Consider the following 26,319-nt stretch of genomic DNA (forward strand, 5'->3'; position numbering starts at 1 on the left):
AAAATACCTAGAAATATATCTTCTTTCTAAACACTCAGATCTATAAAATATTTCAGTTTGACTTATATTGAATTTTTAACTCTGAAATTCCAAATATACTTATAAGAAAAATGGGTGCTTTTTATGATTTAGGATTGTTAATATTAACTTCTAAACTGTAAAAAAGTAAAAATGGGTTCTTATTTTCTCCTAAAATAAAACTTAATGACTTTTTTTTTATTTTAAAATATTTCTAGTTGAATATATTTTAAGGAACAGTGGAAACAACCTGAACAGAATTTGAAAATGAGAAAGGCAATTACCTGACTGCAGGAGACAATTAAAAGAATTTTATCTGTAAACCTGGCCAAAACTCAGTAAGGAGGCTTTTAGACTGATTTTTTTTTTTTCCCCTTTAAGAAAACCTCTTTCTGATTTACTTCATTTTATGTAAGTTGAATTTTTAATCCTTCACTAGTTGGAGAGACAATCACCTAGGCCTTGTCAAATAATGTGGTGTCTGTCTTCCAAAGGTAAAGAAAGAATATAATTAAAAGTCCTATTATTATTTTTACTTTGATTACATTAATGTTGGTGCCCTTGTAGCACAGTGGTTAAGAGTTCAGCTGCTAAGCAAAAGGTCAACAGTTCAAATCCACCAGTCACTGGAAACCCTGTGGGGCAGTTCTACTCTGTCCCATAGGGTTGCTATGAGTCAGCATTGACTCCATGGCTATGGGTAGCCTTTTTGGAGCCCTGGGGACACAGTGGTTAAGAGCTTGGCTGCTAACCAAAAGGTCAGCAATTTGAATCCACCAGCTGCTCCTTGGAAACCCTATGAGGCAGCTCTACTCTGTCCTATAGGATCACCGTGAGTCGGAATTGACTCCATGGCAATGGGATTGGTTTTGGTTTTGTAAAGTATTTTTCAAGGTATTAGGTGGGCAGTTTAAATCCACCCAGTGGCACCTCAGAAGAAAGGTCTAGGGATCTGCTTCTGTAAAGATTACAGCCACGAAAATCCTTTGGAGCAGTTCTACTCTCTAACACTTGCTCTCCATGAGTCAGAATTGACTTGATGGCAATGGCTTTTAATATATATTTATTCCGTTTAGTAGATAAGCTAAAAGAGATTCAGTGATATTTTATTCAGCTTTACATAAAATTAGCAGTCTCTGAGCTCATGTCTCTATTTTCGATAAAATAAAAAAAAAACAAAGTTTAAGAACAGAAGGCAGAATCAAATATTCGAAGTTGCAAAACTATTGATTTTTCTGTGACCTCCATAATGATCATTCAAATAGTAATGTAGCTCCATTGTTTGAAATCAGGAGAGTAAACAAGATGATTCAGGAAAAGCATGGATTTAGATTCTTTGAAAATCAGACTCAGTATTTTGTTCTGGGCAGAAGATCTTTCCAAAGGAAATTAACAGTAAGAAAATAGAGGATAAGCTTTAAAAATAAGTAATTAGGGAAGACAGTGGTTCATGGAAAAAAAATCATGATGCTTAACAATATCTCATTCTACAAAATACTCAAGCAATGGTGTTATGCCGATGGATTGCTTTGAATGAAAAGCAACTGGCTGTGTGTTAAAGAGAGAATGGATAAAAAGGAACGGATAATGAGTGGAGTCTTCTTTGTGAAAGTAATTGGATGTAAAATAAAGAAGTAAGGTGATGACTAGAATGAGGCACAGAATTGAGTATATTCACAAAGATGATATAAGAAGGGAAACCTTGAAAATACAGTAAAGTGAGGTTAAAGAAATGTGATGGTGGCATTAACCAAAAAAAAACAGTAGCTCAGATATAGGCAGAAATAGCAAACATGAAACTAGCAGAAAGAATTGCTAGATTCTCCTGATGTATCTATAACTGTGGGAAGTTATAGTATTAACTTCATTTTTTTTTTCCTCTGTAAAATTTGAGACAAGTCATCTGCTGAAATTGTGGGCTAGGAGTATGACAACATGCTTAAAGGAATGGGAATAAAGTCCATGCAACTATGTCAGTAACGGCTTACGTAAACTTACTTTTACATATTTAAATTATTTTGCTATTAAATATACAAAGAATTAACAAGATACCTGAATATTTTTTATTTGGAAATTCACTCATATTTGGATCTATTTTTCTAACGAAAAAAGTATCGATGCTATCAACCGTTCACTATCATTTTGATTTGACCATTTAGGGAATACTTCCAGGTTCATACACTAGTAGACTTTATTGGTTAACACGTATGGATACTAAATAATGAGGTAAACTGAATATATTCAGGTAGTCTCAATTCAACTAGGGTAAAAGAATAATACTTATCTTGCAAAAATAAGTCAATTGAGGGATAAATGCCAATGCTTAATTTAGTATGCATTTTTAAGTTATTAATTTTGAGAATGTGTAATTGTGAACATATTTCTCTGGCTGTTTAACTTAAATTTCTAGCAACATAATCAGGTCAAGTTGATTGAGTCAAAGCGTAATATGAAGAAAAAAAAAATACAAGAAGTGTGAGATTTTATGTCGAACATCATATATTTTTTAATATTTTCAGATTTTATCTAATATTAAAGTGAACATTGTAATATTGAGTTTTTCTGATCTGGGACTTTTCCCACCAGGACATAAGCAAGTTTAAAATATAATTATATATGTTTAGCAAATGAAGCAAAAAACAAAATGTATCCCAAAAGGACATAGGAAAGAGAATAGAAAAGTTAGAAATAGGCAGTAATGTGAACAAATAGCCTTTCTGGGAATCTAACTATAACCTTTGATTTCTATGCACTCCTAGTTCTATCATCAAATCCATTTATATGCTTTATCTCTCCCAAGAAATGCCCAGAAACCGGAGCAATCTTTCTAATCTACTCCCTAGCAATTATGGTAGGTGTGTTTTTGGAAAGAAAACCCTGGTGGCATAGTGGTCAAGTGCTATGGCTGATAACCAAAAGGTCTGCAGTTCCAATCCACCAGGCACTTCTTGGAACCTCTATGAGGAGTTCTACTCCCTTCTTATTGGGTCACTATAAGTCAGAATCGACTCAAAGTCTTGGTTTTTGGAAAGACTTATAAATGTCAACATAAACTCCTCCTTTAAACCAAACAGATCAGAAGTAAATTTGAGTCGAAATATTTATTGGACTGCTCAGTCTTTGTGGAAACCCAGGTGGCGTAGTGGCTAAGTGCTAGGGCTGCTAACCAAAAGGCTGGCAGTTCGAATCCGCCAGGCACTCCTTGGAAACTCTATGGGGCAGTTCTACTCTGTCCTATAGGGTCGCTATGAGTCGGGATCGACTCGATGGCACTGGGTTTGGTTTTTTGGCTCAGTCTTTAGCTTTAAGAAAAGTATATACCTGTTCACATCTCTCCAAATACATATTTATATATTATTCTATGTGTGTCACACTCAGGAATTTATTTTTGCTCCCTAAATCTGTATCCACCACTCATCTGTCAGTTTGCCCTACTGTGGTGGTTTGCAATTGCTTGTTGCTGTTATGCTGGAAGCTTTGTCAATAGTATTGCAAATATCAGCAGGGTCACCCCTGGTGGACAGTTTCACAGAACTTTCAGACTAAGACAGACTAGGAAAAATGATCTAGCAGTCTACTTCTGAAAATTAGTCAAAGAATACCTTCTAGAACACAGCAGAATACTGTCCAGTATAGCGCTGGAGGATGAGTCACCGAGGTTGGAAGGTACAAATGATGGCCAAAACAATGGATTCAAGGATGCCAATGATTGTGAAGATGGTGCAGTACCATTCAAAGTTTTGACCCTATTCATTATGAATTGGAGCTGGTTTGACAACAAATAACAAGAAAAACATAACTGTATACGTTTTGAAAATATATTTTCTAGTTTATTGGTAATAAATACAAAGGGATCACCTTTCATTAAAAGACTATTAAAATTATTTTTTATGAGAAATCCTGTCTTATAGCATTTGAAAATAAACTGTAATATTTAAAATGTTAATGACAAAAAAGAAGTCAAAAAGAAACCCAGGTTATTTTTCCCAGTTACATTTTACTTATTTCTAAAAACAGGGAAAGTCATTTAAATATTAATCTAAAAAACCCATAGGTTATAAATAATGAATTTTGACATGGACTCTTGAATAGCCGAATGCTAATTATAAAGACTATAATCACATACTTACAAGTTGTTCTAAACCTGATGAAAATAAAAAGAGATACACTGTATTCTAAGAACTTACACTCTGCATGTATTTATAGTCATATAGCACATACTCACTCTGATTTAAATTAACAAACTGACCAGTGGACTATCATTATTACATCAGGAAACCGGAGATCCTAAAATATATTTTTGCTTTTTTTTTCTTTTACTGTAAACCTCTAAATCAGTCAGTGGTATCATTTCAAAACTCTTTTTTAAACTACCATTAAGCTTAAGAATTTGTTGCTTAAAATAAAGGCCATTGTTTAAAATTACGTATTTCTATAACACAGAGCTTTAAATGGAATTGCTATGATACTTATTTTGCAATAAGTTTGTATCATAATCTCCTATTCCTTGTGCTTTGACATTTTTTTCTTGTTTCGTCTTTGGTACCCATGTTTGGGTTTCCCATGAACATGAGTTGGAATTGACTCGACTGCAGTAGGTTTGGTTTTTGGTATATAAATTAGCCATAACTCTATTTAATTTACTTTGAATACGAGAAATGTAGGAGTTGGAAAAGTTAGAAAATATAATTCTATGTCAATTGAAGATACCCAGGGTAATGTTCCACATCTGATGAAATAGGAAACAATAAAATTTTTATTCATTGTGTGAATATATGTGGGAAGATAAAGTTTAGATCAGAGAAACCCTCATGCAGTTAATTTTGTGGTCTAGAAACAAAATCTTTCAGATAAGGTTTTAAATTCTTCCTTGCATTTTACTGTGTTTAGAGTTCTTTCAAATTCATTTATTCATTAAAAATACTTATTTTCTACCATGTTCCATGAACTGTCCTAGACACTTAGGATACATCAGTTAACAAACTGATTTTTCTACTCTATTGAGTTTTTTTTTTTTTTTACATTCTGGTGGTTTAAAACAACAAAATCAATACAAATATAATGAAAACAAGTAGTGAAATTGGTGTAAAGTGGATAAAAGCAAAGTAAGAGAGAGTAACGGAATGGGTACAGTATATATGGGATGAGCAGGGAATGATTCTCTGATAAAGTGGCATTTGAGCAGAGGTTTGAAAGAACTGAGTGAGCCATGTGGACATTTGAGAGAAGAACTTTTTTTTAGCAAGTGCAAAACCCTGGTAAATGGAAATGTGTGTTGACTTGTTCGGAAACAGCCTAGATTCCTATGGTGTTGCAATGGAATGGATGGGGCCTTGTGATTGGAGAAGAGGACAGGAAAGCAGCAGTTAGCCAGGGCCATGCTATGTATGCAGGGGCTCTGGTTTTATAACATGATGATATAGGCAAAATTACTGACATAAATAGGCTAAGATACACAGTGATTCAAACAAGATGGAAGATTATTTCTTTCTCAACTGACACACCATTGCTGTAAAATATTAAACTATGTACTTCAGAGAAAAAAATGGAACTGAAAGAATGAAGTGATATATGCTTTCACTATAAAAAAAATACATTGATTACAAAAATATTGTCAGGAGCTAAAAAATAATTTAGATTTAAAGTTCTAGACAGGAATAGCATTAGCATAATATCTATAACAAAAAACGAAGCCAGTTGAATTTTTCACAAGGAAGATAGAAAGTAATGATTAACTTCAGACTTTGATAAATCAAGATTGCATGTTAAAAATAAAAAATGCAATAATTTAATAATAAAAGTAAGATATATAACTTCCAAGCCAGCAGTAGGAGATAAAAAAAATAAAGAGTAACTTGTCACTTCAATGCAAACAGGGCTGGACAAAAGAAAGAAGGCTAATCGTGTTTCATTTTGATAAATGGAGATGCTTAGAGTTACAGAGGAAACCCTAGTGGTTTAATGATTAAGAGTTTGGCTGCTAACCAAAAGGTCAGCAGTTTGAATCCACCAGCTGCTCCTTGGAAACCCTATGGGGGCAGATCTACTGTGTCCTATAGGGTCGCTATGAGTCAGAATCAACTCCAAGGCAATGGGAGTGTTAAACAGAGCAGTTGGGAGCTATGTTTGCTTACCTTAGTAGCCATACATTATGAGCTTTGTTTCTAATGTTAATTATAAGTTTTTCATTATAGATATCCCGTTAAAAAAAAACCTGTTGCCCTCAAGTCAACATTATTCTCATTTTATAGAAAAACAAATATATAAATAGTTATCCAAGGCATCCATGTAGACACAAATCATGATTTTTTTTTTTTTCTAAACGTGTTTTAGGAAGAAAAAAAAAAAAGGTTTCTATGGCTCATAGATTCACTCTGTATTCATTCATCAATCATTTACTAATAAAGCGCTATATACCCACAACTCTGCAAATCCTGTATTTTGCGTACCTGAACTAAGCGGTTCAAGGGATTCTTGTAAACTTAGTCCTTAGGACAAAGTATAATCTCTTCATAGTGGCTAAGCTGCCCCAGTACAGTGTACTGCAAAATGATCCCCTGGAGTCCTGGGAATCTGGGCTTCACTTCCCAAAGCTCATAACTGTGAATAATTACAGAAAAAAAATTTTTTTTTTTTTTTTGTGAGGAGCCCTGGTAGCACAAGGGTTAAATGCTTGGCTGCTAACCAAAATGTTGGCAGTTCTGGGTGGTTCAAACCTACCCAGCTGCTCCGTGGAGAATGGCCTGTTAATCCACTCCCATAAAGGTTACAGCTAAAAAAAACCCTAGGGGGCAGTTCTACTCTGTCACATGGTGTTGCCATGAGTAGCATTTGCCTAACTACTCTTAAAGCTTAAAAAAAAAAAAAAATTTTTTTTTTTAAGCTTAGTGAGGAAAAATAAGTGCATGGCAAGGGCAATATTCCCCTTTACTGGTAGGCAAACTAGAAGTTTGACATTTGGAAACATTTCCTGAAAACCCAGAATATTAGAAAAATGCTGAGCTTTTTAGCTACTCATAAGAATTCCACAGAAACTAGAAGGGATTCTCTTTGTTTGAGATGTTTAGAATTTATTAAGACATATACCTATAAAGCAGTGACAGATATATACAAATATTTAAAATATGGCCAATACTGAAGCTTTCAAATAATTAAATATAACCCTAACAGGCAAAATAATTGGTAATAAAATCTTAAAAGACAAAGTGATTACTGTGTTAACACTATTATCTAGAGTTGATTATGAAAAATGAGAGAAGTTGTGATGGAGCTGCAGAGACTTATGCTATCTTACGGAGTAATGACATATGGTTTGAAAAATCAGAATAGTTAGGTAAATTGCGTTTGTGATGTCCCTGGCCTTTCTCATTCTGGCAATGACTTGGAAGACACAATAGAATGGATCATATTTGGAACATATATGGTTTGTTTTATTTCCAAGAACAAAACTTTTGATGGCTTTTCCTGTGTGATGGGTATTGTGGCTATACAGTAAGTGTTAGGTGAAAAGAAATAGGCTAGATAGTTGTACTTTACCTACTTTAAGAGGAAATATTTTAATCATAAAGGAAATATTCTCTGATCTGTGAAGATAAACTCCAAGTAATCTGCTAACCAAAAGGTAGGCAGTTCAAATCCACCAGCCGCTCCTTCGAAACCCTATGGGGCAGTTCTACTCTGTCCTGTAGGATTACTAAGAGTCAGAACTGACTCGACAGCACCTAACAACAACAAAAATCAGAATGTAAGAGTCTGTTCTGATTCACTGCACCCCTATCCCCAGCTTCATTAACCAAACTGCCTAAATAACTTGGCCATCCTCTTTAAATATCCAAATTCTATCCATGCTGCAAAACTCTTTTTCAGTCTAACGTTTCTATAGAGGTTATCCTGATTCTCACTGAGATCTTGAATTTGTCTAATTCATTATGTGATTTTCGTTAATTAGTAAAAAAAAAAAAATGACATTAAAATTATATTAAAATGAGGCTATGCAAATCAGTCAGAAAGTTAATCATGGTATCTGCAGATATGAAATAAGGTACAAGTATTTAAGATTGCAGCAGAAACCATCATCATACATTCTGAAAAAGATAATAACATTTAGAATCACTGACTCACCAGGGATGAAGAAATTGATATCCACAGGGGTTAATCTTTTACAAGAACTATCAGCTACCTAACATCATTTAATGAACTAAAACTTTAATTTTTAAACCCTTTTAGATTTCCATTATTTTCCACCTATCTGTCAGTTTGGTGTACCCTAGGTGTTCGTGCATTGCTGTGATCCCAGAAGCTGTACAAATGGTATTTCAAGTATCTGCAGGGCCACGTATGCTGTACAAATTTCAGGGGAACTTCCAGACTAAGATAGACCAGGAAGAAAGGCCTAGGGATCTACTGCTTAAATCAGTCAATAAAAACTCTATGAATTACAACAGAGTGTTGCCCAATTCACTTGCTTTGGAAATGTCACCAGAAGAGATTAAACACTGAAGGGTGACATGGTGTTTTGTGAAGTAGAGGGCCAGAAAGGAGGAATGAGACCCTTCATAAGATGGACTGGCACAATAACTACAACGACGAACTCAAATGTGCTGGAGAGCGTGTGGATGACACAGTGCTCAATTATGCTATTTTGTTACGTTTTATCATAAGGACGTCATGAATCAAGACTCGATGGCAGCTACCTACCTACCTGGAAACCCTGGTCGCATAGTGGTTAAGAGCTAGGCTGCTAAACAAAAAGTTGGCAGTTTGAATCCACCAGGTGCTCCTTGTAAACTCTATGGGGCAGTTCTACTCTGTCCTAGAGGGTCTCTATGAGTTGGAATTTACAATGGTTTTGTTTTTTTGTTTTGTTTTTTGGACCTATCTACCTAACATCTTGCCATTGAGTCGATTCTGATTCATAATGACCAAATAAAATAGAACTGCCTCATATGACTTTCAAGGCTATAATCTTTACGGAAGCGGACAGGCACATCTTTCTCCTGTGGAGCAGCTGGCAGGTTCTAACAGCCAACCTTTTGGTTAGAAGCCCAGTACATAACCACTGTGCCACCAGGGCTCTTTTTCTATCTACCTACCTACCTATTTTCTCTATATAACAACGTGGCCAAACAGACATCCACAATATTTTCAGCTTGAAAACTTTCTAGAGTAAAATATTTAATTTTACAGATAAGGAAAGCAAGACTCTTAAGAAGTGCATTTGACAGATATAAACCAAGAGCTTAGATTGGCAGGTTACCATCTTAAATCTGGTTTCTTTGACTATACGGCATTTAAGACCAAGTTTGATTTTTTTTCAAAAATAACTTTATGAGAAAATGTGTTAGTGCTAATGAAAGTGCCATTTAAAATAATTAAGGAAATTTGGAGTGGCCTAATTGTAATAAACAAATAACTTGAACGAGTAAAAAAAAAAAAAGCAAAAAAGACAGCTTGATAATGAGATAATAATACACACTGCATGAAAGCCAGATAATTGGAGGTTCGTCGTGACCAGTGAACGCTACTTGTAAATCTTCTTGAGGAAATAATAGCTTGCCAAAAGAAGGAAAATAATCAAGACGAAGAGACTGTTGAGAAGCATAAATTAGCATATTTTTGATCTTTGCATTGTCAAAATATAATGGTCACTCTTAGCTCAAAACAGAGATCACATTCAAATAGACTGGTTAATTTAATCAAACTATTAATCCAAAATATTACAGCAGCCCAATTTAACCTTTTCCTAAGCGTATTAGATCATCTCCTATTCTAGGTCCCAACAAGGAGTCTCTGTTTCAAATTCTACCCCTTTGGAGAAGGCTCCACTTTCACTTTTTTTTTCAGAACTCTTCGGATGGAGCTCTTCCATAGCAGCAACATGGCGTGTTGGAAGACATGTTTGAACTCCAGGATACTTACGCAAGTTAACGTTCCTTAAAGGACTTGTTGAATCCGCTTCTGAATTTACCGTTTTCACCGACAGTGGAGTTTTTCTAGGAATGCTCAACATTGTGGAGAGATGAATCAAAAAACATTTGGTCCATAATAGACAAAGTAAAACAAGTATTCATTTCAACCTAAATCATGTCTCTGTTGTAGAGAATCGGATATCACTGCCAGTGACATGTCTTCTACAAATGCCTGTGATCTGAACCCCACTGGATCTATCGGGTCAGAAGTCTTCCACACTGCAGAGATTTTTGTAGGAATTTATGACTCATTTCCTCTCTTTCATGACCACACTCAAAATAGAGATCGTTTGGTATCTAGGCTACCTATTTTGTTGGAGTAAAATTGATCATAGTATTATCTTAAGATTCTTTTTATTTCCGTAGGGTTGGTTGTAATGTGCCCACTTCTATTTTTCTCTTTTTCATTGCCAGTCTAGCTAAAACTTTACCAATTTGATTGATCTTTAAAAAAAATAAATAACTTCTGGTTTAATTGATTCACTGTCTCATTTTTCTATTTTCTATTTGACTTATCTCTGTTCTAGTCCTTGTTATTTTCTTATTATAGCTTTGAATTGGGTTTGATCTTCATTTTCTTGTTCCTGAAGTTGTAAAGTTAGAGGATTTATTTGAGAACGATCTTTTGTTTTATTGTAGGTATTTACTGCTATAATTTCCATCTAAGCACACCTTTGCTGTACTCCAAATTGGGGTATGTTGTGCTTTCATTTTTATTGGACTCTAAGTAGTTTTTTTTTTTTTTTTTTTTTTAATTTCCCTCTCAATTTAGTCCTTGACTCACTTGTTTAATAAAGGCGTAGTTTAATTCCCACATATTTGTGCATTTCCATTTTTGTTTTCTGCTACTAATTTCAGGACTCCTGGTGATGCAGCAGTTAAAGCACATGACTGCTCACTGAAAGGTCTGTGTTTTGAACCCTCCAATGGCTCTGTGGGAGAAAGAGGTGGCAGTCTGCTTCCACAAACCTTTACAGCCTTGGAACACTATGGGCTCGCTATGAGTTGGAATCGACTTGACAGCAGTGGGTTTGTAGTTTTAATTACTAATTCATAATTCACTCAATTGTGGCCAGAGAAGATGCTTTGTATGATTTCATTTTTTAACTTGTTAAGAATTACTTCGTGACCTAGAATATGGCTTCTCCTGGAGAATGATCCAGATGCATTTGAGAAGAATCTATGTTGTGTGGCGTATCCTATATATGCCTGTAAGGTCTAATTGATTTATAGAGTAGTTAAAATCCTCTTTTTATTGACCTTCTTTTCAGATGTTCTGGCCATTATTGAAAGTAGTGTATGAAAGTCTTCATCTATTACTTTAGAACGGTCTATTTTTCCCTTCAACTCTGTCAGTGTTTGTTTTATGTATTTTGAGGCACCAATTTTTTGGGTTTTTTTTTTTTAATGTTAGGTGCATCCCTAAGTGGCACAGTTTTGCACACAGGAACTAACGCAAAAATTGGCAGTTTAAATCCTCTGAGAAGTGCCTTGACAGAAAGACCTGACAGGCTACTTCTGCAAGATCACAGCCATTGAAAACTCTACAGAGCGTGTTCTACTCTGAAACACCAGGGGTCACCGTGAGTCAGAATCCACTCTGTGGAGACTGGTGCTGGTTTAATGTCAGGTGCATATATAAACTGTAATTGTTATAACCTTTCACTGAATTTACCAGTTTGCCAGTATATAATGTCCTTTTTTACATTCCTGACTCTTACAACAGATTTTGACTTATAGTCTGTTTTGTCTGATATTAAAATTGTCATATTTGATCACTTTCGGTTGTTATTTCATAATATATGTTTTTCATTCTCTCACTTTCAAACTATTTGTGTCATTGGGCAAAAGATATGCCTGTGGTAGACAATATATAATAAAATTTCTTCTTCTTTTTTTTTGAATCTTTCTGTCATACTCTGTTTTTTGATTTGAGTGTTTGTTGTATTTACATTCACAGTAATTACCAAAAAGGATTTACTTCTTTTTTTTTAGTTTTTTTTTTTTTTTTTTTTTACTTCTGCCATTCTGTTATTTGCTTTTGGTATGTCTTATAACTAATTTGTCTTTCATTTTATCCAACACTGACAACACTTGTGTTTTGTTGGTTTTTTTGTAGTAAACTGTTTTGATTTCTTTCTCTTTTCTTCTTTTGTGTATTTTAAAGGTATTTTCTTTGCAGTTGCCATGAAGATTACGTTTAACATTTAACTTAAATTTATAAGGACCTGGTTTAAATTGATACCAACTTAACTTCAGTAACATACCAAAACGCTATTCCTATACCATTTCTACTCTTATCCTACCATTTATGTTGTTATCACCTGTTACATCTTTATCTATCATGTGCCCTGTAATATAAATTTATATTATTTTTATGCATTTGTTATTATATAGCATGGAGGACATAACAACTGGAATTACCAACCCAACATACCTTAGACCTTACCCACTTAATTACCTTTTGCAGATCTTTTTTTCAATGTACATTTTCAAGTTTTCATCTAGTGTCCTTTTTCTTATCTGTAGGGCTCCTTTTTAGCATTTCTTATAGGGCAGGTCTAGTGTTTACAAACTCTCTCACCTTTTATTCATCTGGGAATATCTTACTTTTGCACATATTCTTGAAGGACAGGTTTTCCAGATATAGTATTCTTGACTGACAGTTTTTTCCTTTCAGGACTTTAGATATGTTATTCCACTGCCTTCTGACCTCCAAGGTTTCTGAGGAGAACTCAGCTTAAGAAATAAGATTAAGTCATCTTATTAGTTATCCTTGGGAGGTAGAATATTTGCTTTTTTGTGTTTCAGGATTTTCTCTTTTTGTTTTTGAGAGCTTTTTTTATACTGTGTCTTGATTTGGATCTCTTTTGATTTATCCCACCTGGAGTTTGTTGAGCTTCTTGGATATTGTAGATTCATGTCCTTCACCATATTTGGATAGTTTTCTGCCATTATTTCTTCAAATATTCTTGTTGTCCTTTTCTCTTTCTCACCACTTTCTGGGATTCCCATGACGACAAGTTAGTTTACTTGATGGTATCCTACATTTCCATTAGGCTGCTCAGCATTATAGAGAACAGTATACAGAGAATAACACTTCTCTCTTATTATACATCAGCCTTCATAATTTTATTTTGTCCTCTAGATCACAGATTCTTTCTTCTGCCAACTCAAATCTCCTGCTAAATTATTCCAATGTATTTTTTCTCATTTCATCTCTCCTTTTCAGTATCTCTCTTTTGTTTCTTTTTAGAGTGTCTATTTTATTGTTTTGTTCATGCATTGTTTTACTGATACTCTTCAGTTCTTTGTTGTTTTTATTTAGCTTTTTCTTTTTTCAAGCCTGTTTAATATTGTTATATTTTTCCAATTTGTTCATTATTTGGGCACCCATGATAGCCATTTCTCTCCCTTTGTCTTGTTCATGTCAATAGGTCATAATCCCCAATTTCTTTTTGGACCTTATGATGCTTTCATGTGGTTGCAGTTGAAGCTGGAACATTAGAATTTTACAAGTGGCTAGCTTTCTGAATTCCTCTAAATACATAGTGCTTTCCAAAGTACTAATTTCTGCAATAATCCCTTACATGGCCACAGCCTTCAGAATTTGCTTACTACTCCCTCTCCCTCCCTGTAAAAACCTGGGTTCAGGTAATAAAACCAAAGTCCAAACTCACTACCATTGAATCAATTCTGATTCATAGCAACCCTATAGGACAGAGTAGAATGGTACCATAGGGCTTCCAAAATCATAAGTCTTTACAGGAACAGACTGGCACATATTCCTCCCACATAGTGGTTGCTGGGTTCAAACTGCCAATCTTTCATTTAACAGCCAAACACTTTAACCACGGAGTTACCAGGGCTCCTTCTTCAGGTAAAAACTGGATTTTAATCCTTCAGTGGCTCCCAGACATATCAGAAAACAACACACTAATCAATCCACCCTCAGAGCAGCACCGCCTTCAGTCTTTGGTTATCACTCCCTCCCTCCCACATCCCTTCTACCCTATTCTGGATGATTCTGAACAAAAGTGAGGCTTTCAGTTCATTAGTGACTCCCAGAGACCCAGAGAGATCGGAAAGCACACGCTGTTTAATCCACCTCAGACAAAAGCAGACAAGATAAGATAAACACTCTAGAGCTTCTATTACTACCTAAGTGGAGGTCTATTGAATCTTCTGTATGTTGATTTAAGTAATTAGGTAATAGGATTTTGGTACCCTAGAGTCACTCTTTATAGACATTGATATATAGAAATAAGGTCATTAGTGACATTTTATGCATACCCAGCTGTCTCTCCACTGCCCTCAAAATGTTTTTTAAAAAAGAAATGATAGCATGCTTTGGAAATAACACTGGCTGATATAAAAATATATATATATATCTGATTCTTTCTGGATAAATATATTATGATACAAATGTTATTTTACTCCACATAATGCATGTAACTTGCAAGTGAACCTCTTTTATAGCTCCTCTTTGATTCTTCATAGACCCACAACTTATCACTTATCCAGCTAAGAAAAGAAGTAAAATCACTCAGAGTCATCTTAATCATCATTAGCAGCATATGTCTTGAAAAAAAAAGTATCTGCTAGACATTTTGTAAGGGTATTAAACAGTTTATTTCATTTATTCCTATGAACAAAGCTATGACGCACAGAGATGAAAAAACTGAGATTTCAAAATGTGACCATCTATGTTATATTCATTGTGTATAGATAGATCTACATATATAATTATGTATAGTCCACAACATACCTATTTGGGCCTCCAGGCTAATGTTTCTATATTTTGATTTATTTGGTTATTTTTCTTATGAGTGATATGATATTTGGTGTCCCTTCATGGATGCTTCAAAACTTTTAACTCACAATAAAAAATATCAGGTATTATACTGACATATATACATATGTATAGATGATAGGTAGATAGATGATAGATAAATAGATAGATGATAGAAAGATGGATAGATAGATATACATATGAATATATATGTAAAAATTTTATTAGCATAACAAATATCCAAATATATCTTTTTGTCAAGAGACATAGAACATAGATTTAAAAAGGTAGAATGAACATTTTGGTAGCATATATAGTTTTATGGATATATCAATGTTGTTTCAGAATCATATTTAATAATATGTGCAGACATTTTATGTATTTTTTTCTTTTAGTGAAATCACCTCTTCTTTAAAAAGTAAAATAATAAAAAAATAAAATAAGTAATTGCCAATGATCAGGGGCCAAATGCATGTGTCTATTTTAGGTATTAACGTAAAAGAAACATCTGATGTACTGAAGATTTTTGGTAAACATATATCGGTGTTCCATGAAGAGCATTTCACCACAAACGATGCAGTAACACTCAACAGAGTATGTGTATTAATTTAAATATATATTTTTTTAATGTAAACAAATTCCTTTTCCTAAAAACAGTCATCATTTTGAATCATCAAGGAGGCTTTTAGTTTAGTGTTAAGTAATATAATGGTTTTAAAATGAATATTTTAAAGTGAAATAGAGAGCTTAATGTAAAGCCAATATTCTAAATAAAATATCTAAATCAATACTTTTGGGGCTAGAATATACAGATGGTTAAAACTGGAGAGAGAAAATGTTGTTTTGTTAGTCATTAAAATATGTTGAAGAACTCTGGCTTAGCTAGATGCATAGCTAGGTTTCTGTATTTTATCTTATAATCTTCATTCTCTCCACAGGAATTGTAAACATTTTAAAAGCCATATTTGTCAACACTAACATGCAAATAAAATTCACATTACACTGAAGTTGAAAAACACTGAGACTTTTCACAAGATTTTGTAGAAATAGTAGAAGCATACTTCTTATGAAAGTTAAGTAAGAAGAAATAGAGAAAAACAGAATTTCCAGGTCTCTTTCTCATCTAAATCCCATAAAAATCCTATCTTTCCTTCTTTTGTTGTGCTGCAACTAACAATTTAATGTTAGTATTACATTTATTCTGTTATTCTTTTTGTTTGTAGTTTTTACACCAATATTTTCAAAGGCTACCATTTCATAGTAAATTAATGCACTTCTACAAGTGTATATAAATGGGTTTTAAATTATTCTGTTATTCTTTTTGTTTGTAGTTTTTACACCAATATTTTCAAAGGCTACCATTTCATAGTAAATTAATGCACTTCTACAAGTGTATATAAATGGGTTTTAAATGAAAGCTGGTAGTACCTTAAATTTTATATTAATATAGACAATAAAAAATAGTATTTACTTCATTAAAATGTATGATTTTTTCTATGTTATGAATTAACTTTCTATTTTCAATTCACATAGAACAATCAATTTGACTTTCAAAAACAATAAAACTAATAACTTGTTACATTAGAATGAAGTAGAATGACTAAAGTATTTATATTCAAAATGTTTTTTGGCTGTTAGACAAATTGTTCAGAGGCACTTCTCTTTGTTGGATTTCTAAATGTCTTGAGAAGAGGTATTGGGAGTTTTGTTCTAGATTATCCCAAATGTTTTACAGCAATCTGCCTTAGAAGTTAGAAATAGTGACTCCTCAAGGGTAAAGGATAGAATTAATATCATAAACAGTATAATAAAGATAATGTGTCTTCTAGGACAAACATAGGGCAGATGTGTTAGCAGCCTTCTTATTAGATTGAGGGTTTCTAAAACTTGGAGTTCCTAGCTTGAGGCATAAACCCACTGTGTGTTCAGCATTCACCTGGACCACCTCCTCAATGCCCTCATGATACCTGAGGGACAAGAAGAACTGATGTGACCATGAAGCTCATGCTAACTGCTGTGATGAGAGTAATAAAGTTCTTTATCTCTGACCCAAGCATCTCATGTGTTCTGCCAACATATGAAAAACTGCAGCAGGATAATATGCTCGATTCACAACAGGGTAAAATCTCACACATTTTATAGTTCTTAACAAAGGACTAAAAACTATTGTTTATACTCATTTGATGCAGAAAATTTTAATTAAATATTTTATTCAGAATTAGTGACTTATTTTTTTCTAGCCATATCTGGGTGTCCTCCTGAACAGAAAAGTCAAAATAATATTACATTTGTAATTACTGTTGTGTGTGCTACTGTAGTACATATTAGTATATCAAGTATATCTACCTACCTACCTACCTATCAATCTACCTACCTACCTACCTATCTATCTTATCTATCTATCTGTCTGTCTGTCTGTCTATCTATCTATCTATCATCTATCAATCTATCTAATCTATCATCTATATCTTATTAGCTGACCATAATGTGATTAAAATGGAAACTACATGCTGTTTAATTGTTGAATGAGTGGATGGATAGATGAGCAGTGAGTTTATTCAGCAGTTTCTTCCAGTCTAACATTTTAAGTTTTGTGGGAAATTATGGCGTTCAACAATAATATATATATATAAGTGTAATTTACAAGTTTTATTTTCCTGGTGAGGGGGATAGCATGTCAAAGACAGTGAGGAAATAATTCAGCAATGTAATTTAAAGTTACCAGCCAATTGGTTTATTAGGGAAATTTGCAAAACTTATGTTGTAAAGAATAGCTCATTTTTGTCTGTTAAGCAGAAATGTCAGATTACATATGTAGGTAGATATTTTAAAAATGTGTTACTATGTTTTTTTGTGTGATTTGGTTCAAATGATTAGAGCTTCAGGACTCTGGCAGTCCTAAAGAAACAGTAAAGATAGAGGAAAAGGGCACATTTAAGACTATGCCAGAGTCATTAAAATATTAAAAATTTTGGTTCACAAGTGAGGTCAATGACCTGAAGGAAGAATGGATTTTTTTTTTTTTTTTAAGAAATTAAGCCAGATTTGTTTTCCTTTTTGGCTGTGTGGCCATTGTAAAGGCGTCTGGCCACTCTGGATTTCAGTTTTCTCATTAGTAAAAGAACCGCAGTGCCTGCTAAATTTATCTCATAGAATGATTTCAAGACTCAAGTAATTCTTATTAAATGCTTTGAGCATTTTAAAAAGATATAAATGTTATGAATGTTAAATGAGATAATTAAAATAAGGAAATTTTATAGTACCTGACACATTAAAAACCCATTGCCATGGAGTCGATTCCAACTCATAGTGACCCTATAGGACAGAATAGAACTGCCCCATAGAGTTTCCAAAGCTGTAAATCTTTAGGGAAGCAGACTGCCACACTTGTCTCTTACAGAATTGTTAATGGGTTCAAACCACTGGTCTTTAGGTTAGCAGCCAAGAACTTAACCACTGTCCAACCAGGGCTCCTTTACCTGACACATAAACTCAATAAAACCGGATGCCGTCCAGCTGATTCATACTCATAACAACCCTTCAGGATAGAATAGAACTGACCCGTATGGTTTCCAAGGCTGTAAATCTTTACAGAAGCAGATTGCCACATCCTTTTCCCGTGGAGCAGCCGATGGGTTTGAACTGCCAACCTTTCCATTAGCAGCCCAGCTCTCAACCACTGCAGCACCAGGGCACCTGACATATAGCAAGTGCTAAGTCCATTACAGAGGTTATTGTTTACTCTATCATCATTCTACCTGCTTTTGACTTTAGTATAATACATCTATTTAAATGTCAACTTTGGCATTTTTAAATATATTTTACTTCTCTCTTTTTTTTTTCTAGACTGTAGGGTATGGAAAAAGGGCCTGGGGATCTACTTCTGAAGTTAGTCAGTGAAAACCCTCTGGATCACAATGGTTCAATCCCTAAAGGGTCATGGTGATCGCACAGATTTTGATTCCATTGTACATGCAGTTGCCATGAGCTGGTGGTTGCCTTGAAAATAGTTAATAACAAAAGCTGCCTGTAGACTATAATAGAAAATAATCACGTCTGCCCTTTTTACATCTAAATCTTTAATACTTAGGTAGCAATTACCTATTACAGAGTAAGTATTCAAGACATATTTTCTAAACAATTTTTTTTTCATATTTTTGGAGAATTCACCTAGTAAAATAAATTAGATTGATTTGTTCTAACTACACAGCTTATTTGATTTCTGGAATAATTTAGGTAAGAATGTTCTGTAAAAATATAAATTAGTATAAATGTTGTAACTAAGATATTTTTACATACCAGGAATACATAGAATTATAATTTCAGAATTGCCATGAAGTTAACTCAGTGTTTTACAGTTTTATAGTATTGTTTTACAGTTTTATAGTATGACTCAACTTACATTCATTAACTTATATATAAAATGAATTGCACAAATACATAGGATTCACTGACAACTATTAACTGAATTTGGGAGAAGTAGTATTGAAAATTGAGGTTTGCAGAGAGAAAAATCGTGTTTATTTTCACTTGATAGACTCATATTTTTCAAAAGCTGACTGTAATGGTGTAATTACTGTGACCATTACTAATTACAAAAAAAAAAAAAAAAAAAACTAATCTAAGCTTGAATTGTATGTGCAAAAAAATTATACCAATTTTCAACTAAATACATAATGAAATGTGAGATTATTTTTTATAGAAAATAATCTTTAATTACAGAAGAAATTTTTCTTCCAGGAGAATCTGAACCAGCCAGAAAGCCCTTTGAAATATTTACATTCTTGCCCCTGTCCACCTGATCAGAACTAAGATAATTCCTTCAAAAAATCTTGCTAATTATGCAAATGAAAAATAATTGATTATAACATCATCTCTCTCTCTTCTATTATTTCTTCCTTTCTTTTCTCTTTATCCTTCACCTTAATTTAGAAAACAGAAGGAATCTATCTAAGAATATTCAGTTGAAAACATCAAATACATACACTCAAATGCTGTAACATGTATTATATGTTCTCCTAAGTTTAATTGTATCAAAAATTACTTTAAAATGTCTTAAACTTTCAAATGTTTATACAAACTGACTCTTTTACATAAGGGTCCCTTTCATTTTTAAAATGCATTCAAGGGTGTTTTTCAAACTCTTCCACTATATGAGTGAAGAAAGTGCAAATCATTTACTGTGAAAATATTTAAGTTGCCTAAATTACAGGGCACTTCGTACAAGGCATTCAATATTGTTTTCAATTACTTGCCACATGGAAAGGCCTAGACAAATTTCTTTCACTGGCTGAAAGTATTAAAGTTACTACCTCAAAAAGAAGCGTTAAAAAAAAGTTGTGCTCTTCTGTCATTTCCCCCTATTATTTGCTATTTTAAAATCACCCATTGCTGTGAGTCGATTCTGTGAGTTTCCAAGGAGCGCCTGGTGGATTCAAACTGCTGACCTTTTGTTTAGCAGGCTTTGCACTTAATCACTACGCCACCAGTGTTTCCATTTGCTATTTTAGCTATGGCAAAATGGAGACATTCTTAAAAATAAATTGCATAATAAAAAAAATCTTAAATTCTAGAATTAAATGTAGTGTAGATAGCTAACTAGACACTGAGTTAACTTCATGGCAATTCTGAAATTATAAGGTATTTGTGATTATTTCTTTAATGCTTTTCTCCCTCTGTAGTCTATAAACTTCCCGAAATTTGGGATTATTACTACTTTGGTCACAAAATAAATATTTGTTGACTAGATGAATAAATGGTATTCCTGAATATTTTTAATATTTACTATAAGAAGTTATAACCATTACTGAGTCTTAGACTGTTGTTGTTGTTAGGTGCCATCGAGTTGGTTCTGACGCATACTGACCCGGTGCAAACAGAATGAAACACTGCCTGGTCCTGCGCCATCCTCATAATTGTTATGCTTGAGCCCATTCTTGCAGCCACTGTGTCAATCCATCACGTTGAGGGTCTTCCTCTTTTTTGATGACCCTCTACTTTACCAAGCATTATGTCCTTCTCCAGGGACTGATCCCTCCTGACAACATGCCCAATGTATGTGAGACTAGTCTCACCATCCTTGCTTCTAAGGAGCATTTTCGTTGTACTTAGATACCCATTGTACTTAGATAAAACAGCCCCATAAATAGATAAATAGATAAAACATACTAATGAAACAAATAACGAATATAGGTTTGTCAGTAAAGGGCATCAGATTTGGTATCCCTTCCCTGTCCTAGAAAATTGCCCATAGTTGTTAAGCTAGTCACTATAATTTGCTAAACATCAGAATATCGGAGAGCTCCAATATCAAAGCACAAGCCCTAGATACCTTATTAGAGATACGGACCTCCTATCCATTCCTTTATCCTCAGTGACAGCTTGGCATCTCTAAGTATACTGTTTTTAAGTATATAATTGTTTTAAACACATAACATACAGGCTTAAATGGTTGAAAACAGGTTAGAAATGAAGTTTTTATATTTACTTCCTCACTCCTTATGTATATGGAACCTTGGTGGTTTAGTGATTAAGAGCTAGGCTGCTGACCAGAAGGTCACCAGCCCCTCCTTGGAAACACTATGGGGCAGCTCTACTCTGTCCTATAGGGTTGCTATGAGTTGGAATCAACTTGATGGCAAAGTGTTTGGTTTTTCACATATATATATATATATATGTACTCATATATATATAAATAAGACATTGTGTTTCAGCAAAACAAAATCAGGCAACAAGGAAAAAACAATTTTCTGTTTCGTTTTGTTCTTCCCTGACAAGGGCGGAACTTATCTCCTGTGTATACATAATACTGAGGTCAATCTTTCATGCTTCACCTTCATAATGAGTTAACCTAAAAGAATCATAAAAACAGCATTAAAATCCATTGCCTTTGAGTCAATTCCATCTAATAGTGACCCTAAAGGACAGAGTCGAACTGCCTCATAGGGTTTCCAAAGCTGTAATCTTTACAGAAGCAGACTGCCACATTTTTCTCCTGCAGAGCAGCTGGTGAGTTTGAAATGGTGACCTTAAGGTTAGCAGCCTAGTGTTTAACCACTGCAACACCAGGTAGCTTAAATCAGCATACAGATGCTGTTGAGTTATGACTCATAGTGACCCTACAGGACAGAGTAGAGCTGCTCCATAGACTTTCCAAGGAGCCCAGGTGGATTCGAACTACTGAGGTTTTGGTTATCCGATGCAGCTCTTAACCACTAATCCAACAGGGTTTTCCAAAACAGCACAGACATACATTAATCTTTTTTAAACATACTTTGTCCTTTACCAACCACTTCATGATTTGTTGTTGTTAAGTGCTAAAATACAAATTGATACATTCATTTACAGATGTTTGTACATATATTTCAGTCTTCGACATAGGCCAATGCATTTTCTTCAAGCACGGACCAGCTTCTGGGAATTTCCCATCAGCTTGTCTGCATAAAATACTAAATATATATATATATATATATATATATATATATATATTCTAAGTACAGTTTCAGTTTCTCTGAGGTACAAAAAGAACTTGTTTTGGGTGCCGTGGGGTCATTTTCTAGACTGTAATCTATACAGAGCAAATTTCCTGTCTTTCTCTTACAGAGCCTCTGGTTAGGTTTAAACTGTCAACCTCCGGATTAGCAGCTGGGTGCTTAACTGTTATCCCACCAGAGCTCCTCTGTAAGTATAGAGTATAAATAAGGCATCTGAAAAATGTTTCTAGATTTTTTCTTTTAAAAATCTTCATACCTTTCTTTTGCTTTAACAGATTTTTGCAGTTGTCATGGCTATTTTTAATAAAGACAACTCTTTTAACCAACTTGCCTTTTTTAGTCTCTTCAAAAAATTAGTTTTTAAAGTAGTTTTCAAAAAACAACTGTCTTTTTGCATTCATGTATTTTTGAGTAGTCAAATGATATAATCGTGATATCTGGTGTGGCTGGCATAAGTAGAACTCGAAACCAATAAATCTGACGCTTAGTAAACATACTAGCAAACTGGTGACAGTACTTGAGACCTGCCTTGAGCAATAGTCAGTACGGTCTACAAAGGAAATACAGATCTTTTCTGTTCTTGGAATAAGCTTATGTGGAAGTCAGAAGAGTAACTCCTAGGTCTGGTCCTTGCGTTTACAGGGCATTAATAACATGAGTTCACGTATCTCTCTTTATGGACTGTGAAAGAAAGGAAGGGATTTCTGCTGTGCCTGTGGGGGTGGGAGAGCGTGCCTAGCACAGTGCCTGAAACATAGTACATACTCTTTTAAATAGATGTTGAGTGAATGAATGAATGAAGTGATCCACTTAAAGAAACCTACCAAAGGCAGTAGATGATATTTGAAAACAGCTGTTAAAGAGGAACTTTTAAATAGGCAATGTTTTCCACTGCGGATATTTTGCATATATGATGAATGCATGTCATAGGAAGAACACTGTCACGGATTTAGTGGCGTGGAGCAGGACTGATGTAAATTTTGGTTTTTGTTTGGAAATTAATAGGAAAAAAGTTTAAAAAAAAAACCCAAAATTTTCAGTAATCTCTTTGAAATTGATACATATTATTTTAGTAATATTAATAAGGTAATGATATACTTTTGACTGCTCAGAATTGTCAAAACTAATTATTGGTAATTAACATAGGTTTTTTGGGGAGTCACTGGAGCCCTGGTGGCACAGTGGTTAAAGAGCTTGTCTGCTAAAAAAAAAAAGGTCAGCAGTTCACATCCACCAGCTGCTCCGTGGAAACCCTATACTCTTCCTGTAGGGTTGCTGTGAGTTGGAATTGACTCAATGACAATGGGTTTGGTTTTGGTTTGGTTGTGCAAAGTGTTGACGTGCTTGACTGCTAACTGAAATTTGAAATTCTGGTCCACCCAGAGGTGTCTTGGAAGAAAGATCTGGCAATCTACTTGCGAAAAATCAGCCACTGAAAACCCTATGAAGCACAGTTGTACTGTCACACATGGTTAATCATGAGTCAGAATCGACTCAATGGCAACTATTTTCTTTAACCCATTTGTTTGCACCATGTGATTAATAGTTCTTCATAGCTAAGAGAGTTACAGGCAGAAAACATTGTCCATCAAAACAAAACAAAACAAAAACACTGCCTCTTGTATTTCTACTCCTACGTCTGTCAGCACATTGTTTTTATAGTCAGTGCTTATTTTTGTGGCACATAGTAGTAGCCCTGAGTTGAAACAGACTCAAAGACAATGGGTTTTGGCTTTTTATAGTAGCCCCATCAACCTCAACTTTAGAGGCATCTCCGGCCAACTGAATAAAATTCAAACAGTTCATAAAGAGTTTTATACTTCTAAAGGCATTACCTGGACCATGTATGATTTTACAGAAGAGCTTTGAAAAGTTCGTTTTGGTTTCTCCCCCTAACCTCCCGAATCCTTCAGGGAAGAAACCCTGCTGTCACAAACTGAAACCTCACCTTCCTAGGAAAGAAGATACATTAAGAGTTAAATACCTTTTCTTCTCAGTAATTTCTTGAAAAACTTTGTTAAAACTGTGTTCCCATTGAGAGATGATTGCTGATTTATTAAAAGTTTACTATATCAAACTAAAATTTCGACGCCTGATAGTGAATGAAAGACTCCTACATTAACACGTTCACAGTCACATCTCTTACTTCATCCCACAGCCCCAGCACCAAAATCATACATCCTTAAAAAAGAGGAAAACGGACCCATAACGTCTTTAAGGCTTACGTATTTTTTTCCACTTTTCTTTTTTGGAAATATGTAGCATGAGTGCAATGAAGTATTAAAAAAAATGAAATGAAAAAACTTGACGGATATTGCCATGTTTAGCATGCTAATGGCTGCGGTCATAAACTGTGAAGGCGCTCCCCGGGCGCTCCTGAAGAGCGATATCGCCATCTATTGACGATGCTCCTGTCTTTTACTGGCTCCTGTTACTATGTGATTCAAGAAAACACATTTTTTTTTAATTCAATAAAAATTTTTAAAAACCAAGTTCTTCTGAAAAAATACCTACTTGGTATGATAGACGTGTAACATTCAAAATTCTTTATAAGGAACTATTAACGTTTTCTTTTAATGTGGAAAGGGCTTATTAACAAATTTTCTTGTGCTAGTAAATTCACTGAATGTTTGAGAAATTTTAAAGCACCATAAGCCAGCAATTTGCAAGACTTAATGTATTAGCTGAATCTGTGTTTATGCATTTGAATATTTTTATGATATATTTACTACATTCAAATGCACACGATTAGCATACATTATTAAGAACGTAAAATGGCCTTTTAAAAAGTTAAACAAGACTTCAGCAAACTGGCTATTTAGAGAAAGATAGCTAAAAACGATGTGTGATAAAATAATATAGGTTGCAAAGCATGTTTGCCAATTTTCTTTTCATTATTTCATGACATATTACATTACATTAAGATGAAAGGCACCTATGTTTAATGCCTTCTGAAACAGAGGCTTCTGGAAGGGATCAGGACCGAATTCGGGTGGACAGTTAGAGAGGGTTTGAACTATTAAACATTTTTAATCTAGCCTGTATGTATCTTGGGAAAAGCCCTTCTGCAAATTTCTTTCTTCCCTTCTCAAATATTTAATATATACCCACCCACTGCCGTCGAAAAATAAATAAATATACTAGCTGCTTCTACTCCATAGATGGAGAGAGCAGGTTTTTTGCTCTTCCTAGCAGGCAAATACAGTTCCCATTGACAAGGTAAAGGGCTTGACAGAACATTCTGGTTTGAAGGTGTCTTAGTTTCCTGTTTTTGTTGTTAGCTGCAGTCAGTCGGCCACTGGCTTATGACAATTCCATGCACAACGGAAAGAATTGCTGCCTAGTCATGTGCGATACCCATGATTGGTTACAGATTAGATTCCTCTGATTCCTAAGGGTTTCCTTGGTTGATTTCAAGAAGTAGATCACCAGGCCCTTCTCTCTAGTCTGTCTCAGTCTGGATGCTCCTTTGAAACCTGTTCAGCATCATAGTGGCACACAAGCCTCCACTGAGAGGTGGATGGTGGCTGCATTATGAGGTACATTGGCTGGAAATCAGACCTGAGTATCCTGTATACAAGCAAGAATTTACAACCGAACCACCAAGGGCTGTCATAACAAAATAATATGAAATGGGTTTTCTCACAGTTCTGCAGGCTACAAGTCCAAATCAGGGTCTTGGCCGTGTATATCCCTTATGGTGGCTTTGGGAGAGGAACTGCTTCATGTCCCTTTCCTAGTTTCTGGTGGCTGCCACTAATCCTGGCATTCTTTTGCTGCTTACAGATGAATCTACTTCCATCATCACATGGTGTCCCCAGGTGTGTATCTCTGTTTCTGTGTGTGTCTGTTGCTCTCTTTTATAAGATGCCACTCGGGATGGGTTAGGATTGGGACCCACCTCACTCCAACGTGACTTCCTTAATTTAACTGATAGTATCTGCAAAGAAAAACACAATTTCTCCAAATAAGGTTTGATTCTACGGTACAAAGGTTAGGAACTCAACATATTTTTAGGGAGACACGATTCAGTTCATAACAGAAGACT

Source organism: Loxodonta africana, chromosome 5 (genome assembly GCF_030014295.1).
Source record: "Loxodonta africana isolate mLoxAfr1 chromosome 5, mLoxAfr1.hap2, whole genome shotgun sequence".
NCBI lineage: Eukaryota > Metazoa > Chordata > Mammalia > Proboscidea > Elephantidae > Loxodonta > Loxodonta africana.